This window comes from Acanthochromis polyacanthus, chromosome 18 (genome assembly GCF_021347895.1).
Source record: "Acanthochromis polyacanthus isolate Apoly-LR-REF ecotype Palm Island chromosome 18, KAUST_Apoly_ChrSc, whole genome shotgun sequence".
In the NCBI taxonomy this organism is placed as follows: Eukaryota; Metazoa; Chordata; class Actinopteri; family Pomacentridae; genus Acanthochromis; species Acanthochromis polyacanthus.
Genome location: NC_067130.1, coordinates 33,834,040 through 33,846,661, shown reverse-complemented (window position 1 = coordinate 33,846,661; position 12,622 = coordinate 33,834,040). Strand labels below are relative to the sequence as shown.

The following is a 12,622-nucleotide window of genomic DNA, read 5'->3' as shown; positions in this document are numbered from 1 at the left end:
CACCGTGTGTGTGTGTCGGTGTGTGTGTGTGTTTGTTTATGTGTGTTTGTGTGGTCAAACAGCTGTGAAATAGACTCACCGCTCTGTAAATTGGCTGCTGCTCTCTCAGATTAACACAAGTACGAACACGGTTGAAGTAGGAGAACTTCAAAAGCATTTTCTGCCCTTATCTTCGCCTCGACGCACACACACAGACACACAAACAGGAAGCAGGCATTGCGTAACTTCCTGTCGTCGGATGTAAGAGGCGTCCGTCCGCGATCGCATCACCTGTCGAACGGGATCTGGAAGCGTGATGTGAAGAGTTTTAGAGCAGATAAAGAGGAGGCAGATAAGAGGATAATACGGCCGAGTGTTGAGAAGAAAGAGCTGCGACATTAAAGTCTGTTTCAGAGGAGACCGTCGCTAATCGATTGGAGGGAAACGCTCGGCGTGACCGGCTGGTTGAGGCTAGAAGAGCGTGGCAGAGTGTTTTCAAGACTAAGACAATTGGGAAAGTCGTTTGGAGACTGAGATTCACAGACACCATCAAATAGGAGAGGACAAACCGATAAAACCAGGTCCAAAACCAGTCTAAATACAGGTCCAAAACCAGTCTAAATACAGGTCCAAAACCAGTCTAAATACAAGTCCAAAACCAGTCTAAATACAGGTCCAAAACCAGTGCAAATACAGGTTCAAAACCAGTCCAAATACAGGTCCAAAACCAGTCCAAATACAAGTCCAAAACCAGTCCAAATGCAGGTCCAAAACCAGTCCAAATGCAGGTCCAAAACTAGTCCAAATACAAGTCCAAAACCAGTCCAAATGCAGGTCCAAAACCAGTTCAAATGCAGGTCCAAAACCAGTCTAAATACAGGTCCAAAACCAGTTTAAATGCAGGTCAAAACTGGTGTATTACCTGTCAAAAATCAAGCTTATAAGCCAATCTATATCCAACCAAACTCCAAGTCTAAAACCCAGTCCATAACCAAAACTAAACACTGTCTAACACCAGGTCCAACACCAAGTTGAAAACCATTCACAAAAGCACGTCCAAGTCTAGTCCACATCCAGTTCAAAGCTAATTCAAGACAAGGTCCAAAAATAGTTCACAGCCAATCCAACGCCAGGCCCTAAACCAGGTCTACAACAAGGTGTAAAACCGGTTCAAAAAATCAATACCAAGTCTAAAACTAGTCCAAAACCAATCTATAGCCAATCCAGAACCAAGTCTAAAACCAGTTCAAATCCAATTCTAAAACCAACCCAAATCCAGGTTCAAAACCAATCCTCGATCAAGTTAAAACCAAGTCTAAAATCAGTCTAAAACCAAATCTGTAAGCCAATCTAAATCCAAGTCCAAAACCCAGTCCAAAATCCAGTTCAAAACCAATCCAACATGAAGTCTACAACCCAATTCAAATGCAGATCCAAAACCACAAAACCAGGTCTAAAACTAGCTCCAGAACCAAGTTTAGAACTATTTGAAATCCAATTCTAAAACCAATCCAAAACCAGGTTCAGAATCAGTGTACAACTAAATGTATAAGCCATTCTAACCAGTCCAAACCTGGTACAAAACAGTTCAAAATCAATGCAAAACCAGTCCAAAACCAGTCTAAACTATGTCCAAAACCAAGTGTAACACCAGTCCAAATGCAGGTCAAAACCAGTCCAGCATCAAGTCTAAAACCCAGTCCAAAACTGGTCCAAAACCAGTTCAAAACAAATGCAAAACTAGTCCAACACCAAATCTAAAAGCCAGTCCAAAATCAAAGCTAAACACAGTCTAAAACCAGGTCCAAGAACCAAGTTGACCATCAAACCCAAAAAGCAAGTCTAAGTCCAGTCCACAACCGGTTCACAGCCAATCCAACACCTAGTCCTAAACCAGGTTTAGAACCAGCCTCAACCAAGTCCAAAACAGTATAAAGCCAAGTTTAAAACTATGGAGCTTTTTCAGATTTGGCTGAGTTTATTTTTCCAAACAGAAAAGGAGAAAGCTGTAAAATCGAGGGTCAAACCAGCCTCCGGTAGCTCTAATGTTGACGTTAGGATTCTGAATTTATTGACGTCTTTTCCTTTGGTATAAAGCAGAGTCTCAGTGTGTTTTCATGACTAACACTGTTGGGAAAGTAGTTTACGGACCTGAAAGCAGCGCTGAAGACATTTCAGCGATGGGATAATCATTAAAATCTTAGCAGCCATGAAACGTGATCATGAAATTTAAATGTCATTGTTGAATATTTAGAGGTTTCCTGCTGAGTTCAGCTCCAAAGAAGTTGCTTGTTTTCCACTGAAGCACATTTTATATATTCTTATTTTATGTTTTTGACACAAACTGGCACAAAGTTGTCCCAACAAACACAAAAATCAACCATAGATGTTGTTATATCCAGCAGCTAATGTGTTTTTAACATAGGAGGTGGTCAAGGTGTATGGATGGGTCAGAAAAACACTGAACTCTAATACAAACTGAGACAGAAAGTTAGAAGGGATTGAATTTTAAATGTTATTATTGAATATTTAGAAGTTCCCTGCAGAGTTTAGCTGCAATAGAAGGTTTGTTTTTCTGCAAAGAACTTTTTAATTTTGTCAGTTTGTGACACAATCTTGCCCTTGATCCCATAAAAGTCAACCCCAGATGTTGTTAATTGAGTAACTTGTATGTTTTTAATATAGGAGGAGATTGAGGTGGATGAATGGGTCAGAAAACCAGTGAACTCTAATATAAATGCAGTCGGTGTTCTTTTACAAAAATGTTATTATTGAATATTTCAAAGTTTCCTGCAGTCTTTTTGTGGTGATTTAGCATGTCTTTGTGATTATTTAGCATTTTTGTGATGATTTAACATCTTTTTGTGGTAATTTAGCGTCTTTTTGTGGTGATTTAGCATCTATTTCTGGTGATTTAAAATCTTTTTGTGATGATTTAAAATCCTTTTGTGATGATTTAAAATCTTTTTGTGGTGATTTAACATCTTTTTGTGGTAATTTAGCGTCTTTTTGTGATGACTTAACATCTTCTTGTGGTGATTTAGTGTCTTTTTGTGGTGATTTAGCATCTATTTGTGGTGATTTAAAATCTTTTTGTGATGATTTAACATCTTTTTGTGGTGATTTAACATCTTTTTGTGGTGATTTAAAATCTTTTTGTGGTGATTTAAAATCTTTTTGTGATGATTTAAAATCCTTTTGTGATGATTTAAAATCTTTTTGTGGTGATTTAACATCTTTTTGTGGTAATTTAGCGTCTTTTTGTGATGACTTAACATCTTCTTGTGGTGATTTAGTGTCTTTTTGTGGTGATTTAGCATCTATTTGTGGTGATTTAAAATCTTTTTGTGATGATTTAACATCTTTTTGTGGTGATTTAAAATCTTTTTGTGATGATTTAACATCTTTTTGTGGTGATTTAACATCTTTTTGTGGTGATTTAACATCTTTTTGTGGTGATTTAAAATCTTTTTGTGATGATTTAAAATCCTTTTGTGATGATTTAAAATCTTTTTGTGGTGATTTAACATCTTTTTGTGGTAATTTAGCGTCTTTTTGTGATGACTTAACATCTTTTTGTGGTGATTTATAATCTTTTTGTGGTGATTTATAATCTATTTGTGGTGATTTAACACCACTATAAATTTCATTGCTCTTCTGCACAATGACAATAAAGTCTCTTTATCTTTGTCTCCTTTTAGCATCCTTCTGTGTATTCTTTGTGAAAATGAACCTCAGATGTTGTTTTACAGCAGCTAGTGTGTATTTAACATAGGAGGAGGTCGGGGTGAGTGGATGGGTCAGAAAAACACTGATCTCTAATATAAACAGAGTGGGAGTTGTTTCTTTTAACCTTTAATGTATTCAGATTTATTCTCTCGTTCCCTCGGTCGTCACCTCTTCTACATCTGCGCTGTCTGAAGCAGTTCATGCTAATCTACTGGTCGCCTCTGGACGGCGGGTTATTCCCTTTGTGGGTATTGTGCGTTTCAACGGAATAATAACCAATAAAATCAATAACAAAGAAGGTTATTTTTGAAGAGACTCTGACCAGAAGGGCTTGTTGAAGTTAAATAATGAATCTGTTTAACCTCCTTGTGGTTTGAAGTTCAGCAGCATGGTGCAGTCATACATAGAAAGCTCCATGTAGATTAGAATCATTTGGTTTTAAATTCACTTTTTTCAGGCTACTTTTTCATTCTATGTTTTTCTGAGTAAACACTGAACTGATTCTTTAGATCGTAGGACGTGTTGGATAATGATTATTGGTTAACTCTGATTAGTTACTCGACCATCGTCCGTTAAAGCAGCTGGTTCTGCATCAGTTTTATACCAGAAGAGCAGAAACTCTGAAAACCTGACCTGACATCCGACACTGAGAGACGGTTTGACTGGAAGTTAGAAACTGAATCATGAAGAAAACTGATCCTGATCAATAAGAAGAAGTCATGTGACAGTAGATATGATGATGTCAGAGGCTGCAGCAGGTAGAGTTACAGTCAGGTGTTCCAGCTGAGGATGGAGATTCATGGAAACAAGCTCTAAACAACATAAAAACCCAGGTCCAAACCCAGGTCCAAAGCCAGTCTAAACCCCAATCCAAAACCAGTACAAAACTAGTCCAAAACCACTTTAAAACCCAGTCTAAAACTAGTCCACAACCAGCCCCAAAAGTCCAAAACCAAGTCTAAAGTAGGTTTAGAAGAATGTATAAAACAGTCCAAAATGGAATAAAACTAATCCAGAACCAATTCTAAAACCAATCCAAAACCAGTCTAAACCCGAGTTCAAAACAAGTCAAGAATCAATGCAAAGCACATTTAAAACCAGGCTCAGACAATCTAAAATCAGTTTAAAACCTAAAGGTAGCCTAAAACCAAGTCTAAAATAGGTTCAGAAGAATTTCTAAAACTAGTCCATAATCATCAGAAACCCAGGCTAAAACCAATCCAACACCAAATCTAAAACCTATCCAAAAGAAGTCCAGAACCAGGTAAAAAAGAAAAAGAAAAAAGTCTAAACCCAAGTCTAAAGTAGGTCCAAAGAATGTATAAAACCAGCTCAAAATAAATCCAACACAAGTCTAAATGCAGGTTTAAAGCAGTATAAAACCAGTCCAAAACTAGTCCAGAACCAGGCCCAAAACAGTCTAAAAACAAGTTTAAAACGTCTAAAATAGGTTCAGAAGAATGTCTAAAACCAGTCCATAGTAATCCAGAACACAGTCTAAAACCAATCCAATACCGAATCTAAAACCAGGTCCAAAAGGAGTCCAGAACCAGGTGCAAAAGCAGTCAAATCAAGTCTAAATTCAGTTTATTATGTTGTCTAAAACTGGTTCAAAACCAGTCTAAGATATGTCCAACACAAGTCCAAATGCAGGTCCAAAACAGAATAGAACTAGCCCAGAACCAATTCTGAAACCCATCCAAAACCAAGTGCTAAACCCAGTTGAGAACCAAACTAAAACCAGTCTAAAGTCAATCTAAAACCAGTCTAAAGTCAATCTAAAACCAGTCTAGAACCAGTCTAGAACCAAACTAAAACCAGTCTAAAGTCAATCTAAAACCAGTCTAAAACCAGTCTAAAACCAGTCTAGAACCAAACTAAAACCAGTCTAAAGTCAGTCTAAAACCAGTCTAAAACTAAACTAAAATCAGTCTAAAACCATCTAAAACCAGTTTAGAACCAAACTAAAATCAGTCTAAAACCATCTAAAACCAGTCTAGAACCAGTTTAGAACCAGTCCTAAACAGGAAAGCCCAGTGAATCTTTCTGAAGCCTCCATTCCCCAGAAGAGGCTGAAACCAGGTCCAGCTCTGCAGCTTTAGTGCCTTCATTAATATTCACATTAATGGACGTGTTTCATCAGTTTTACTCTGATTGCTCCAAATGAGCTCCTCTTCATCATCATCATCAGGTTTTAAACTCCTGATTCTGTTATTCATTCAGCTCCAGGTCTCTGTTAGTTCTAGAATGAGACGAGAGAAGACGATAGGAGCAGGAAGAAAGGTGATCCTGGAGGTGGAGCAGCACAATCAGATCGTCTGTCCTCAGGGGAGCTTCCTGAAAGACGTTTCCTCCTGACTCAGCTTCTCCTGGTCAGGATGTGGTCCACATTAGAGCTAAATAAAGCCGCTCTTACTGCTCCTTCAAAGACGCTTTACTGCAGCAGAACCGAGGCGTTTAGCTAACGGCTAACACTGAGGGTTGATGGAGGCGCAGAAATCAAAGTTTGTGTCACATTTTGAGGTTGTCCTGCATCGTATTTTGGCTGATTTACGTCACTTTGGGTCACATTGTTATATTACATGGATTTGTGATCATTTTGTGTCATATTTTGGTTGTTTTATGTGGTTTTGTTGTGGTTTTGTATCACAATGTGGTCATTTTTACATGGTTTTGTGGTGTTTTTATAACGTTTTAGGGATTTATGTCTCTTTCCGGTCATTTTGTGTCACATTTTGTTCATTTCATGTCTTTTTGTGGCCATTTTGTGTTATACTTTGGTTATTTTATATTGTTTTGGGGTTGTTTTGTATCATACTGTGGTCATTTTACATGGTTTTTTGGTGTTTTTTGTAAAACTTTTGGTGGTTTTATGTGACTTTGGGGTCGTTTTGTATCACATTTTGTTCGTTTTATGTCTTTTTGTAGCCGTTTCGTGTCATATTTTGGTTGTTTTATGTTGTTTTGTTTTGGTTTTGTGTCACATTGTGATCATTTTGCATGGTTTTGTGGTGTTTTTTTTTTATAAAATTTTGGTCATTTTATATCGTTTTGGGGTTGTTTTGTATCATACTGTGGTCATTTTACATGGTTTTGTGGTGGTTTATGTAAAATTTCGGTAGTTTATGTCACTTTGGGGTTGTTTTGTATCACATTTTGTTCATTTTATGTCTTTTTGTGGCCGTTTTGTGTCATATTTTGGTTGTTTTGTTGTGGTTTTGTGACACACTGTGGTCTTTTTACATGGTTTTGTGGTGGTTTTTATAACCTTTCAGTGATTTATGTCTCTTTCCGGTCATTTTGTGTCACATTTTGCTGGTTTTACATGATATTTTGGTGGTTTACATCATTGTGGGGTTGTTCTGTGTCGCATTGTTGTCGGTTGTCTAACGTTTTGGTTGTTTTACGTCACGTTACCTCAGTTATGATGCAGATCAAACACATCTCACATCCACTCCAGGTGTCGTTGTTGCTGCCATGTGTAGTCTGTCGTTGCTGTGGGTTTTACATCGTTGTTGCAGCAGCTTGCAGACCTCTGCTGTTGCATTTTGTGTTGCGTTGTTGCTGGGGTTTCCTTTCCTGTAGTCCTTCTTCATCTTCCTTTGGTTCTTCCCTCCTCCTCCTCCTCCTGTTAGATGGTGTTTCTGTTGTGTTTTAGTAAACCATAATGTCAGTATATTTATATTTTTATACATGTACATGTGTGTATACTCAGCGTATCATGTACATATGTGTGTGTGTATTTATGTATGTGTGTGTATTCAGTGGGAGAGGTTCCTCCTCAGGGCTGGGCTTTGTGTGTTTGCTGGTGAGGGGAGATAAGAGACGACCTGAGGCAGCTCTCTGATTGGCCGGGATCCTTCCTCTATATGTACATCATCATCATCTTCATCATCTTCATCTTCATCATCTTCTTCTGTTAGAAGGTTTTATATCCAGAGCTGGAATAAACAAATACACACTGTTCACACTGTGAGACATCCCATAATAGTCAGAGTTCTTGTTCCTTCTGTGGTGATTTTACCGGTTTGTGTACAGATTTTATGTGTTTTTATGGTGATTTTTCATCTTTTTCTGCTGATTTTGTGGGTTTTTTGGTGGCGATTTTGCCTCTTTTTGCTGTGATTTTTTGTGTTTCTGAAGTGATTTTGTGTGTTCTTGAAATGATATTGCCTCCTTTCGTACTTTTGTGTGTTTTAACGTTGATTTATCCTGTTTTTGCTGTGATTTTTCATCTTTTTCTGGGGATTTTGTGTTTTTTTTGGTGGCGATTTTGCCTCTTTTTGCTGTGATTTTTCATCTTTTTCTGGGGAGTTATGTCTTTGTTGTGATTTCGCATTGCTTAAAGTTCATTTTGTGTCTTTTTGTTGTCATTTTGCCTCCTTTCATTGTGATTTTGGGTCCTTTTCTGGTGATTTAAATTTTTTCTGTAGTGTTTTTGAATCTTTTTATTTTCATTTTGTGTCTTTCTGTCATTGTTTTGCCTGTTTTTCTGGTGATTTTGTGTCTTTTTGTTGTGATTTTTCATTTTTTCTGATCATTTAAGTCAGTGGTTTTGCATCTTTTTAGATTGATTTTGTGCGTTTGCCTCCTTTTGGTGAGGGTTAAACAGTGATAAGCTAACGTGACTATTTGAGGGTTTTGTAAGAACTGCAGCTACTGATTACTTCAGTAATCGAGTATTCTAACGATTAATCGAGTAATCAGATTCTGCACTAAGCATGAAAGTGGAAGTGAGCGCGCTGTGCAACACAAATAACCGTCCTAGTAGTGGGGCTGCTGCAGACTTATCAGTTGGAAATTATACGACTGAGAAGCCTTGGTGGACTGCTGTGCTCTCTGCTGCCGGTTTGGACTCACCTGCAGCTGGATCTGAACGTCTGTCTAAGCCCCGCCCCCACACTACATCCTATTGGCTGGTGATATTAGTCTGGTTGAGAGCAAAATCTGCGTTTCCCTCATTTCATTGGTAGATGAACTCCACTGTAGTCCTATCTTTTTTGTGTGTTTTCGAGCCAAATGCCGAAATTCCAGCACGGTGCCTGAATACTTTCAGGAAACATCCAGTGAAGGTACGTGTCCACTGGGGCTGGACCTGAATATCTAGTTTAGACGACCGTTTAGACCGGACTGTTTGGACACAATAGAAAAGCTGTTCTGGTTAAATTGGAAGCGTCCCTTCAAATTTAAGGACCCGGTTTGTATTGAATGAAGTCTGGATCCGGCCTCGGACCACAGGTCTAGCATGTAGCTGATTAAACGAAGCCTCCATTCAGAGAATTAGTTTTGTAATTGAATTACTCCAATAACTCGAGGAATCGTTTCCGCCCTAATGTCAACATTAGAGCCTTCGAGTTCAGCTTTAAGTGCTGCATGAAGAAATAAAGAAGGATTCTGGTCCTGTTTAATTCATGATACATTTATCTGCTCACTAAATGAACTTTTAAGACTAAACTCACTTTGTAGAGATCATAAACTGTTGCTGAATGGTTTAGGAGAAAACTCGTTTATCCCGTTTCCATGGACAGAAAGTTAGTGTAACTAAGGTTTCACTGGTAGGGAGGTTTCTGCTCTGGAAAATGTAGTTTGACATCATGTTGAAGTTGTTAAATGTGTTTCTGTGACCCGAAAAGATGAGAGTCTTTGACCCACTGACCATCGATTGCAGAGAAACATTGTGTTTTATTCCTAATGAGCTTTTAGAGCCTCTCGTTAGCTCCGCTCTTCCTGCTGCCGTCATTAATGCGACCGTCCGCCTGCAGCTTCCAGTAGAATCGATAACGTGACGAGGCGTCTCTGCTCCTCCGAAGAACCCAGGAATTATTCATGCGCCCGTTTTTCCGGCCGTCCTTGAATGCGTCATGCAGCAGAAGAACCTCCGTTTGGATCCGTAAGCTGTAAATCCTCGACACGTTCCTCGTCCCTCTTCAGAGCTGGATGTGGAGAAACTGAATGTTCCGCTTGTCCAGCAGGAATAGAAGCAGATTCATCAGAGCTGTCTGTCAGGAGGACGTTAAACCGACCAGCGCTGTCCTAGAAAACAATCATCTGCAGCAGCTGTATCAACGATCACAAACAAACAGAGACTAAATCAACACAAACAGGGTCCAAACTACCACAAAAAATCCAAAACTAATAAAAAATGACCCCAAATCACCACAGAAAGACAAGTGAAATTATCATAGACTCAAAGTTAGCACAAAAAATACCAAAATCAGCGCAAAAAGTACCAAAATTACTACAAAACATACTAAAATTGCCAAAATTACCACTAAACAGGTGAAATTGCGACAAAAACTCAAATTCAGCACATCAACCAAATAAGACTTAAAGATCCTTCCCGACCTCCTCAGAACATCTGGTTCTTCATCTCCAGTAACTTTATCAATGATCAGAGTTCTACTTTCATACTGGGAATATTTCCAGAATTCCGGGTCCTTGAAGTCCAGAGAGGAGAACGTCTCCTGGAGAAAGTTCTAAAGTAGACCTACCGACAACTGTACAGTTATTTGGTACTGTAGAACTTTTTCCAGTTGTCAGTAGGTCTACTCTAGAACTTTCTCTAGTTGTCAGTAGGTCTACTCTGGAACTTTCTCCAGTTGTCGGTAGATCTACTCTGGAACTTTCTCCAGTTGTCGGTAGGTCTACTCTGGAACTTTCTCCAGTTGTTGGTAGGTCTACTCTAGAACTTTCTCCAGTTGTCGGTAGGTCTACTCTAGAACTTTCTCCAGTTGTCGGTAGGTCTACTCTAGAACTTTCTCTAGTTGTCAGTAGGTCTACTCTGGAACTTTCTCCAGTTGTTGGTAGGTCTACTCTAGAACTTTCTCCAGTTGTCGGTAGGTCTACTCTAGAACTTTCTCCAGTTGTCGGTAGGTCTACTTTAGAACTTTCTCCTGCTGTAGGTAGGTTTACTCTAGAACTTTCTCCAGTTGTCGGTAGGTCTACTCTGGAACTTTCTCCTGCTGTAGGTAGGTTTACTCTAGAACTTTCTCCAGTTGTCGGTAGGTCTACTCTGGAACTTTCTCCTGCTGTAGGTAGGTTTACTCTAGAACTTTCTCCAGTTGTCAGTAGGTCTACTCTAGAACTTTCTCCAGCTGTAGGAAGGTCTGCTCTAGAACTTTCTCCAGCTGTAGGAAGGTCTACTCTAGAACTTTCTCCAGTTGTCGGTAGGTCTACTCTAGAACTTTCTCCAGTTGTCGGTAGGTCTACTCTGGAACTTTCTCCAGTTGTCGGTAGGTCTACTCTAGAACTTTCTCCAGTTGTCAGTAGGTCTACTCTAGAACTTTCTCCAGCTGTAGGAAGGTCTGCTCTAGAACTTTCTCCAGTTGTCGGTAGGTCTACTCTGTGTTTATTGTGTTGGTTTTGCATCACTTTTTGTCATTTTTGACCTTTATGTGGTGATTTTTGTTGCATTTGTTTTGGGTTAGTCTATCTGTATGTGTTTTCACATTTTTTTCTGGTGATTTTGTGTCTTTTTGTAGTCATTTTGCCTCCTTTTGTAGTGATTTTGTTCTTATGGTGATTTTGCATCCCTTTCTGGCGATTTATGTCTTTCTGTAGTGTGTTTTGACTCTTTTTTAAGGTGACTTTGTGTGTTTTTGTGTAGTTTTTGCCTGTTTTTGTAGCAATTTTGTGTGTTTTTGTGGTGATTTTGACTCATTTTGTTGTGATTTTTCATGTTTTTCATGCCTTTCTGTTGTGTTTTTGCATCATTCCCTGTAATTTGGTGTCTTTTGTAATTATTTTGTCTCTTTTTTGTCGTGATTTTGTGCGTTTTTGTTGTAGTTTTTAAGCTTTTCCTGGTGATTTTGTGTCTTTCTGTAGTTTTTGCATCTTTTTTGTAGTGATTTTATGTATTTTTATGGTGCTTTTGCCAGTTTTTGAGGTTCCAGACGGTGGAACGTCTGGTTCTGACCATTTACCACCAGGATCTAAACAAACAGTGTGTTTGATCAGCTGATCGAGACGTTTAATCAATAAACCGGTTGTTCTGGTTCTCAGCTCCACTGGTTCTGGACCTGCAGTGATCAATCAATCCATCGATCTGTTGTCAGCTTTAAAGTTTACGTCCAGATGTTCAGATCATTGGTTTGATGTTGAAATAAATACGAATAAACACAACAACAGTCTGCTCAGGTTGTAGTACTGACACCACAATGAAGCATTTTATGGTCATTTATGGCTTTCCGTTGTATTGTTTAAAATCTTTTTATCGGGATTTTGTGTGTTTTTGTAGTGTTTTTGCATACTTTTGTCATGATTTTGTGTGTCTTTGTGGTCATTTTGCATCTTTTTCTTGTCATTTATATGTTTCTGTAATATTTTTGGCATCTTTTAAAGTTGATTTTGTGTCTTTGTGTCGTATTTTGCCTGCTTTTGTAGAGGTTCTATGTCTTTTTGTGATAATTTTGTAGTAAATTTGTGTGTTGTCATGATGATTTTGCATCTTTTAGTGGTAATTTTGCCTGTTTTTGTTGTGATTTTGTGTTTTTGTTGTGATTTTTAATCTTTTTCTGGCGATTTATGTCTTTCTGGGGATCTTTTGCATCTTTTTATGTTGATTTTATGTTTTTTAGTAGTAATTTTGCTTATTTAAGTAGTCATTTTGTGTGGTTTTCATGGTGATTTTGAATCTTTTTCTTGTGATTTTTCCTTTTTTTCTGCTGATTTCTGTCTTCCTGTGGTGTATCTACAGAAAAAGCGTCTAAAACATCATCAGTCTGCTCAGGTCCTCGTCGTTCTGATATTCTGATGAATTTAGCTGAAACAAGGCTTCAGTTTGTATCTTCAGGACTTTCAGAAACGTCAGATCTGTCAGAAAGTTCACCTCGATAATATTTTGATCTGAGAACAAACTGGAAAAAAGACGAAACGATCCGATCCGTCACGTTTTCTGCTCCGGTGGATTAAGTGG

The 12,622-nt window shown here is 38.4% G+C and overlaps 1 protein-coding gene and 1 long non-coding RNA gene across 3 annotated transcripts in view; both read left to right on the top strand.

Annotated features, from left to right (window-relative positions):
* The window catches only part of gfra2b (GDNF family receptor alpha 2b), a 137,172-nt gene that overhangs the window by 66,788 nt on the left and 57,762 nt on the right, over nt 1–12,622 (top strand). The window lies entirely within an intron of this gene.
* Nucleotides 10,313–10,933, top strand: LOC127530845 (uncharacterized). The gene is made up of 3 exons (XR_007937549.1): nt 10,313–10,449; nt 10,516–10,581; nt 10,846–10,933. It is a non-coding gene; the product is annotated as an uncharacterized LOC127530845 (long non-coding RNA).